Consider the following 10,935-nt stretch of genomic DNA (forward strand, 5'->3'; position numbering starts at 1 on the left):
CTAATCCTACCTAGAGAAATACTAGATTCTGTGCAAATGCTAAAAGGTATTCCCATGTGAATGTGACACTATCAAGGCTTTCTTATGTAGAAAAAATAAAAAATGGTAAGTAATTGTTAAAAATTCTATCAAATATAAGTCATGCTTAAATGATTTAATTGTTTAAAAAGATCTGGTTCAGTTGTCTGTAATTAGTTAATTAAGAGCATCTGCTTACATTGCTTAAAATTTTTTAAGCTTTTTGAAAGTGAAATACTTTTAACTACTGTTAAATGCTGTAACTAATATGCTGAATGAGTGTACAAAACATCCCTAATCACTATTGCAATTTAAGTAACTACAAATGCAATTTACTTAAATTAGCTTTATTTATCTCATTAATTAGAAAGGCGCGGCTATAGCTCAGTTGGTAAAGGCAGTGCCGGTCCAAGCCCGGTAGAAATTGGGGATGGTTGCGTCAGGAAGGGCATCCGGCGTAAAAACTGTGCCAAATCAACATGCGGACAATGATCCGCTGTGGCGACCCTGAACTCACGGGATAAGCCGAAAGGAGAGTAGTCTCTCATTAATTAGAAAAAGTATTTTCAAGAGCCAACTACAACAAAGGTCTTTACACCATTCATTAGTAATATTCTTTTCCTTTCATTTTCTATATATTTTTTTATTTTTGATGACAGATTTCATCCTTCTGTGGAGAAATGTTGTACCATTTTTCATTCTATTCTTTTCATTTGTTCTTTGCTAAAAGAGTTTTGTTGCTCTGCCTTGTGATTTGCAATACTCCAAAAGGCTTTTTCCTGGAATCAAATCAGATACAGTATTTGTTTTGGTCATAGTCATAATGATTTATTTTAAGTCTTGTAATTTTTGTAGTGTGTTTGGGCCATTGTAATTTTAGGTAATCACTATTAGGCTTTACAAACTTGCATTACTGTCATCAAATAAATATAATAATAATAAATATAATTGCACTACACCTTCTACAGGCATGCAGCTTCATTATAAGCAGACTGCATGTTTTTTATAAAAGGCAGCACGTAGTGGTCAAAAGCAGGCTGTAAATGGGCAACTAAGAGGGTCACTAATGGGCAGAAATGTGGTGTGTGATGTTTTATAATGCCAGGGTCAATACATTTATGTTTTCTGGACACTGAAGAACCTGTTCAAGATGAAAAGATGAGTATTAAGCAAAAGTTTAGAATTTCAGTATTTATTAGATGGAATTTTAATTCAATTTTCAATTAGAGCTGAATTCCACAAACAGTATCTTGGACTGAAATAAAGTTTGTTTTCATTACAATCATACAGCTCTGCTCTGAGACGAGCTCTCCCAGCTAAACATGCCTGAAACCATGTGCAGTTGGATTACGGACTTCCTGACAGACAGAGGGCAGTTCAACAGTCTGGGGAAGTACATCTCTGCCCCAATGACCATCAGCACTGGATCCCCCCAAGGCTGTGTCCTATCTTCTCTGTTATTCTCCCTATATACCAAGAGCTGCACATCTGGACACCAGTCTTTCAAGTGTGCAGATAACACCACCCTTATTGGCTTCATCTTTGATAGAAACAAGTCGGCCTACAGGAGTGAGCTGGACCACCTGGTGTCATGGTGCAGCATGAACAACCTGAACAACCTGGAGCTCAACACTCTCAAGATATTGGAGATGATAGTGGATTTCAGGAAAGACCTAGCCCCCCTCATCCTTGTCACCCATTGCGCACTCACTTTCTGTACATGGCTTGTTATTTAATTTTATTGTATTTTATTCTGTCTCTGTGTACATACATAATTGTTGTTTCTCACACCTTTGCATTCTAACTTTATATTCTAGATTATGTGTTTGCACCTGACACCAAGACAATTTCCTAGCACCGTCAAGTGTTCTTAACTGTACCTGGCAATAAACAGTTTCTTGATTTTGATTTATATAGCGCCAATTCACAACAAAGTCATTTCAAGGCACTACATAATAAAGTCAAGACTATACAAATATGTAAAGAAAACCTAACAAATCCCACTTGACCAAGCCTATAGGCAACAGTGAAGAGGAAAAACTCCCTTTAATGGAAAAAACCTCCAGCAGAACCAGTTTCGGGGTGGGTGGCCATCTGCCTTGACCAGTTGGGGTGAGTGGAGAGAGGAAAGAGAGCAACAACAAAATAAAATAAAGCTGCAAACTGGAAACACACAGCTCCAAGACTGGGGACACCTGCAGAAAGGGACAGAGAGACACCGAGTTAATGTCCTGCAGTGGTGGCATATAATTGCGGGGTAAGAGGAAAGGAGAGAGGAAAGACAGGAGAGAAAAAAGCTCAGTGCTTCGGGTGGTGGGTCCCCCAGCAGTCTAAGCGTATAGCAGCATGACTATAACTACTGTATATGCTTAATCAAGAGGAAGATTTTAAGCCTAGATTTTAAAAAATAAGAGTGTCCGTCACCCGAATCTGAACTGGGAGCTGGTTCCACAGGAGAGAGCCTGATAGCTAAAGGCTCTGCCTCCTATTCTACCTCTGGGAACCACGAGTAGGCCTGTATTCTGAGATCGAAGTGGTCTATTAGGATGGTATGGTACTAAGATGTCTTTTAGATATGATTAAGCTTGGCCATTCAGATACTGTATGTATATGTAAGAAATAGGGTTTTTGAATCCAATTCTAGATTTAATGGGAAGCCAATGGAGATAAGCTAATGAATGCAAAATATGATGTCTCTTGCTAATTTCAGTCAGTACTCTTGCTGCAGCATTTTGGATTAATTGCATGCTGTTTAGGGAGTTACTGGGGCATTCCAATAGAGACTTACAATATTGCAATCTAGAAGTGACAAATGCATGGATTAGTTTTTTGGCATCACTTCTCAAATTGAAATTTATGTAGTGTTTTTTATGTAGTGTAATAATGTTGCCTAAAGGAGACATATATAAAGTAAATAGTATTCGTCCTAACACAGAGCCTCGTGAACTTTTGTGTGCGTGGTGACTTTTACCAGTGCTGTTTCTGTACTATGATTAACTTTAAATCCTGACTAAAAGTCTTCAAAGAAATTATTCCTGTACCAGTGGTCACATCGCTTTGCAACTACTTTTTCAAGAATTTTACAAATAAAGGGGAGGTGGGATGTCGGTCTGTAATTGGCTAAAGAACCTGAGCCAAAAGTTTTTAAGTAGCATGTTTATTACAGCTACCTTATAGGAATGGGGTTCCTTAAATTTGTTTACAGCATTTTAAGATAAGCACCTACTGTAATGGAATGTTTTTCTAACTGCTGTATAGTTTTATCTGTAGTAACTACTATATCGGATAGAAAATCTGTCAAAAACTGTGAATAAGGGAGTGGAGGACGGTACAAATTCAAAAAATTACAAATAGAAGTGTTTTTTTAGTTTTCCATTCTGGGTGTGAAAGGCTAAAAGTAAGGCTCTCAAATTATTTATAACTATGTTTAGGTCTAGGGTTTATTGGTAAGAGATGTGATGTTTAATAATCCACATTTAATTGTTTAGTTTTTTGTTCTGTAAAGGGAGTAGCCTTAACTTTTATTAGGTTATTATGATTAACTCCACTTGTTTTCATAATTTACATGTAGATACAGGTATTGAACCCCATGAGGCATTGCATGTTTTGTATTAAATCCAAAAAATAGATATTGAATAAATACAAAATAAATTCCCAATTATTCCTTTGTGTCTGAGAGGTGGATCGTATCATGGTAAAAGGTGACAATATCTGGTCACAGACACCTCAAGTGCAATTAATAAAGAAGTGTCAACATCCAGGATGTCTTTTCTTGCAAGAGAGAACTCATCAATAGTTTCAAGTCTTCATTCAAGGCAGTATTCCATGGACCACAAGGTCAGTGGTTCAATCCCAAATACTTAAAGACAAAACATGTATATAAGGCACAGTTTGTTAAACTATTCATAAGAACAATGAGTACAATTTACCACTACAACTAGAAAATATACTTTTGTTAGTTAAAGTTACTCTTGGCATTACCAAGTTTTATCTCTAAAGACAGCATTTGTTTCTAAATAAGTAAAAATCAGTAAAATATATCTAAATGGAAATACAAGGAAATCAAAGCTAAAATTCTGAACTTTTGTGTCATCCTTTAATCCTAAACCAAAATATCTTCAGAGTACGTCAAACAGAAATTGCTTGCTCATGCCATCCCAATACTCTGCAATAATTTACAAAATACACTCATAACTGTTTTATAGATTAAGGTACTATGCCATCAAAAATATAGTAACATACTGTACCAGAATAGAAATCAAATACAAATCATTTTTGTCTGACCATTTTAAAAACATTAGAACGTACATACAGCATTTAAAAAACAATCCATAGGAGAAAAATAATTTAAGGAAATTATTCTTTTACTATTTCCTTCAATGCTGCTGACAATCACAGTGGAGAAGACACACAACTTGATTATGCTGTTGATAATGCTACAGCCTTACTGGAGTACAATACTCATTACTGTTGCCCATCTGAATAGGAAGGTAGTGTATCACAGAGGGCTAGCTCTATGATACAATTCACAAGCCCCAAACTTGAAGCAGGCATCATGAAAACTAAAATAAGTGGCATATCACAAATTTAGAAGAATCCAATTTACCCTGGAAAGATCATTTAATATTATACAAAACAGTCCACCTAAACACCAGAACTGCATATTATTTGTTATTATTAGAGTAAAATAAGAACAACCCCAGGTTTCTTTTAAGCACTAGAGTGAGGCTGACAAAGATTTAAAGTTCTGTTTAGCCTAGAATTCCCTTTTTCAGTGGTTTTAGGGTTGCAGGAACATATCTGAGCTATTATTGAGGTGGGCTACACCCTGGACAGGCCTCAGGTCTATCTCAGGGCCAACACAATGATACATACACACACATCTACATGAATTTAGAGTCTCCTGTCTTAAAGTGATGCTGAGACAGACTGTCCCTCCAGACTGTACATAGTGGTGTGCTCTGCTAAACCGAAGTTGATGAAAGTATTCACACCAAAACAAAACAGTAACATGCTCAACTTGAAAACCAAATTAGTGAGTCATAAGACAATAAATAGCCCAAATAGCCCAGATAATAGCATAAAGCAAAGGGGATTTTTACATTTTATAGTATCTCTTTGGGTGAATCTTACTGGTGTTTCAGGACACCATAGCCTATTCTACGCCATTTTACAGTTTGTAACTTATTATAGCGGTCAGGGCCTCAAAAGGCTATTTCAGAAAAAATCTATAAAGCTGTGACACCCCCCAGTTTACGACTTCTACAAAGAGGAACACTTTGCTTAATTACTATTTTGACCAAGTCGTATAAGCCTAAAGACCTAATTTAAAAGTTAGTTTGTGCAGCTATCAAATTACCCTGTAGCACAGATTACCCTGAAGGTCACCTGGGAGCCTGTGTTTGTTACTGATCCAGGATACACATCTACAGACATTCATTCCAACAGTATGTAACTATGTCACGCTTGGCCAACCTGGATGAATGGTCTGCACTTATATAGTGCTTTTCTACCTATTGGCACTCAAAGCACTTTACACTGCTTCTTATTCACCCATTCACACTCACACTCACAATCACACACACTCATACACCGATGGGGCAGCTGGCCAACTCAAGGACACTTCAACATGTGACCGGAGGAGCTGGGGATTGAACCAACAACTGTGAGATTGGTGGACAACCGCTCTACCTACATGCACCACAGTCGCCCAGATGAATCTCTAATGGTTCCAACCTAGCAAGCTCATAATTGAATACAATCATTACTGAGGTCACCACTTTCCTTTAAACTTCTTCTTATATATACACATGAAAATCAGCTGAATTAAGCTTTTGTCAAACCCTGTGGGGACAAACAAAACACCTTTCTGTAAAAAAGATGCTGTGGCATCAATAGCCACTGTCAAAAATCCAAATTGATGTCAGACTCTATTTGTCAGCTATCAGCTCTTCTAATGCCCTTCTTGACTTAGGAGTGCTGATGTGAAGTGAGGACAATACATAGGGAAGGAGACAGTGATGGTGATGCTCCACCTTTATGAAATTCAACAGTATGACAGCGTAGAAAGAAGTCTGTGCACCAGACTGTTGACCTGTACTGTCAGCCTGAATTAGTTTGTGGGTGGCTTCATGTTTGCATGTTTATAAAATTACTGTGAATCTGCAGATTTTACCTAATTTTCTGCTTTGTCAACTGCAAAAACCCACATACTGTCACATCAATGTGTTTTCACTGAACACACACATGCACACATACAAACGAGTACTAAAAAACAAATGAGCCAAAATATTGTGCTTTTACAGTGTACTGAGCAGGCATGTTCTGTGTGAGCTAAGCTGAAAACAAGATTTACAGTAGACACAATAAACACATACCCTTCACCCACACACACAATCACACACACACACCCAAACACACAGGGCAGCCGAACTAAAACGGTTCTTAGCAGCAGAGCTCAGCAGTCCCGCAGGTCTAGCTTCTCATCATGTAACATAATAGAGAGGGAAAAGCTAAAAGCACGATCAGATCACCGGCACCACACCGTGTGGCCAAACACAAACAAATCCTGCCTGCTGTTGACACAAACCGTTTGTCAGAGTTTTGTTAGCCTGCATGTTACAAACAAGAACACACTTGCTTTTAGTGAGCAGCTCCGAAACTGAAAGACTTGGAATTGAAATGGTTTGTTTTTAAAATGTGAATCTGAAATAAATAAAGAGGAGGTATACCAGAAGTTTATGAAATAAGATTACAAACTTATACTGCACAGTTTAAATAAAAAGTGCTTAACAGTGTAGGCTGCAAGAGAAATTATTTCGTATAATATTTCTAAAAAATATGAATAAGATATGAATATCAGAGTGCAAATTGTGGCTTAGATCATTACAATGATTCCAGTGACTCTAAATGAACAAGCAACTGTGATGGCCAAAGATTAATTTATCTTATTTTTATAATTTCATGCTTATAAGCATCTTGTATCTGCACTCACTCTTACTTTTTTGACCAACCAAAGAAAATAAAGTACTTCTGCTTGATTAGTAATGTTTGAGCATTTACTGTAATTTATTGTGCTGACTACTGTAATTTTATTGTGATGACTACCTTGAAGTTCGGCAGGATGTAGCAAAAGAAGGAGTGGAAGTGTTGTCAGAGGAGAGTGGACTGATTTCTAGTCTTTTGTTAAGGTTAGCTTAAGTAATAATATATTGTAGCTTTAAGTTTACAATGTAAATAAATTGGCTTGTTATTTTAACTTGTTATTTTAACTTAAAAAAAGAACAGGCAACGCCACGTTTAAATTTTTGAATTCATTTCTAAAAATGTGTTCCAATAAAAGCTACTTACAGCTGTTTTGTTATTTATTCAAAGTAAATGTGGATCTCCTGTGTTTTTGTTGAAGTTTTTGGTTGTAAGAACCTCCAGAAAACAATTCCATTTGAAACATATGTCACAGTACCCTTTCCTCCAACTCCCTGTCTCCTTCCTTTCCTTTATTCCCCTGTGTTTGTCTGTGCATATGTGTTTGCATGTGTGTGTTTAACATACCTAGATTTGCAGCGGCAGTCACACCTGTGCTCAATCCCCCACCTTGATGACAGGTGATCATATACCGGTCTCCTGCTCTCCTCAAGTTGCCAAATCATCTGAGTCAACCTCACCGTACACTATATACCTTAATCAAATGATAAAACCAAGAATTTGGTGCATAGGGCTTAATATATTAATGTATTCTGCCTTCAACACAGGATCCAAATTGTTCATACAGGGTCAAAAATATACATACTTACACCTAACATTTTTTTACATTTCCTTTAACAAGTTTCAACTTTAACAGATGGATGGAAAAATCAACAAATCAAGCTTCAAGCATGCCTGCAAGACATAAAGGCCTGGATGTCCCACAGTTTTATACTTCTAAACTCAGATAAAATGGAACTTATAATATTTGAGACTAAAAATCCCAGAAATATTCTTTCATACCATTTCGTTACTCTAGTAAGCATAACTCTGGCTTCCAGTACTACTGCAATTAACCTTGAGTTATTTTTTACCAGGATTCATCCTTTACCTTGTACATATGAAACAAATCTCTAGTGCACCCTTTTTCTACCTTCCACCTTCATAACATTGGCAAAAGGAGCATGGTGTCTCAAAGTGATGCCAAAAAGCTAGTCCATGCATTTGTTACTTCTAGGCTGGACTGGTGGTAATTCCCTACTTTCAGGAATTACCTACTTTCTCCTTTTCTGTCTCCTTCACTTTGTCCCTTTCTGCAGGTGTCCCCAGCTTTGGAACTGTGTGTTTTCCAGTGACCAGCTACTGGTCCTACAAACTGCCCTATGTTCTGTTATTTTGTTGCTCTGTTCTTTTCTCTCTCCATTTTCCACTCAAGAGTGGAAAAAAAGAGAAAGAATTTATTAAAAGTCTAATATGACATGAAAGGGCGATTCTGAGTGTATGTAAACGTTTGTTTACTGAAAGGACCAGCTCCAAACAAACCTTCACACTAGTTTATGGTTGAAGGGAGTATGTAAGCCTGCCAAAGCTTCTCTTGTAAAATCTTGTTAACATATAAAAAAGGCACATTATTAAAGGCTTGTGATAAAGTTTCCCCTTTACAAATGTTGGTCTTGAATCTGATCTTATCAGTGGAATTGTGGATGTTCTTTTATCCACTCCATCTAACTCTTCTGTTGAACTTGGTTAGCAGCTGTAGAGCAGGCAATTAATGTGAGAAGCTAAGGCAGTTGGACACAGCCGTGTGTCACATGTCTTGTGGGTGAATAACTTTGAGATGTGACCTCTAACTTTTCTGTCTCCACATCTAAATCATACTGTCATCTCCTGCCATGCTACACCACCTTGATCTCTTCCCTTTTCCCTCTATTTACTATTCCTTAAATATTTCCCCTCATCTTTTGAGCTTGTATTTGATCTTTCATTGTCCCCTTACCTTATAAAGTTTTATTTGCTTTACTTTCTACAGCAGCTGATTTTCACTTTTGTTCGACTTGTTTAAACTGTCTATTTCAGCCTTCCTCACTTTCCTATCCAGTTGTCTTCTCATGTTTGTGTTACTGTCAAAACTGTAAAACCTGGAAATACACTTGCAATCTGCCTCATAAAAGAGCTGAAAAGAAACCTTATGTAGAAATGTTTTGCTGTAATATTATGGACTTATGCTGTAATAACCACAACTACAAAAAGAATGTGATTTTATTTGCCTAGCAATAGTAAAGGTACAGTGTAGCATCAGAGAGGAGAATGATACAGAGTTATATATCTGCAGGCATAAATTTTGTAAAAAGAATTTACTAGTTTATCCATTATTTTTATTGGTTTTATGATTATTTTCCTTTGCAATTTCTTCATCTTTTTGTGGAAATAGTGCAACAGTGGACCTTGTTTAACCTTTTTTTGTTTTGGATTGGATTTGATTAAGGAGTTTTTTAAAACATGTATTCGGGACATTGTTTATTATATTTAATGGAGGACTGTATGTTGACATAACAGAATTAGGAATTGGATTGGACTATTTACAGAATAGGATTGTTGATCTGTGGTATTCATGATTATGCCTAATATAACCTATTTATTCCTCTTAAACCAACACGGGAATGCATCATCTTACCCGCCACTGTTTCTCCATCTTGTCTGTTAATCACCTTTGTCATGTACTCACCCTAAATGTCTACAGAGATCCTATTCCACACATTGTCCGTCACCTTTAAGACCCAGCAGAGATCTTCACTCAACCTCAAAGGCAATACAGGTTAACCTGTCTTCAGCTCTAGTTAACTTATTTCTTAGTCCCAACTTCCTACCTTTCCCCTCAGTCTGACCGTGAGGAACCCAAGCAGCCAGACAAACTCCTTTGTCCTGATGTGAAAGAGAATGTTGCTTTCACTTTAACATCTGCCTTTATTGTGGTGCCTTGGAGCCACCTGGCTCCACAAGCAAAACCCCAACATTTATGGGAAATCCAGTAAAGTCATGTGCTGGTGGAACACCTGCCTCTCCTACATTCATCCTTCATAGTGGATGCAGGTTTCTTCTTTGTGGGCAAAAAGGATGGGGGCTTCCATCCCTTTATTTATTTATTTTATTTATTTATTCATTTATTTGTCTTTTCGGCTTATCCCGTGAGTTCAAGGTCGCCACAGCGGTCCGCATGTTAATTTGGCACAGTTTTTACGCTGGATGCCCTTCCTGACACAACCCACCCCGATGTCTACTTGGGAATGGGAAGGGGCTGTTAGGGGGTTCAGTGTCTTGTCCAGAGACATTGAACCCCCTAACAGCCCATTCCCATATAGCCAGGGACGGGGATCGAAGCACTGACCCTGTGGTCCGTGGACGACTGCCTTTACCAAGTGAGCCGCCCCCTTCATCCCTCCCTTTATTTATTACCACAGTCTAAATCACAATAGTATCTAGAACCATTATCCTCTTCCCCTGATCTCCTCTGCCTACAATTTCACCTGTTTCACCTACACACCTGTTGCACATTCGTAAAGGCCAATGTGATTATGGACATCACCATGTAATCACATAACCATAGGCCATGTAATGACATCTTGTCGTGTTTCAGAATTAGGTCAGTGATGATCTGGGAGACGTGCTTAACAAGTATTTCTTTTCTACCTAGACAACATTTAAATTTTGGCCTGTCCCTGTCAACAGGACACAATTGCAATGGTTCCCTTCAATTTGGAACTTCAATTATTAGCTCATCTAAATCAACAACCTGTCTGCTAGACCCTATTCCAACTAGACTGCTCAAGGAAGCTTTATCCTAAATAGATACGTTCGTATTAGATATCATCAGTCTATCTTAAGAAACTGGCTATGTACCACAGGCCTATAAGGTAGCTGTAATTAAATCACTACTTAAAAAACCCTGTCCTAACC

The sequence above is a fragment of the Channa argus genome, chromosome 20 (assembly GCF_033026475.1).
Source record: "Channa argus isolate prfri chromosome 20, Channa argus male v1.0, whole genome shotgun sequence".
Classification (NCBI taxonomy): Eukaryota; Metazoa; Chordata; class Actinopteri; order Anabantiformes; family Channidae; genus Channa; species Channa argus.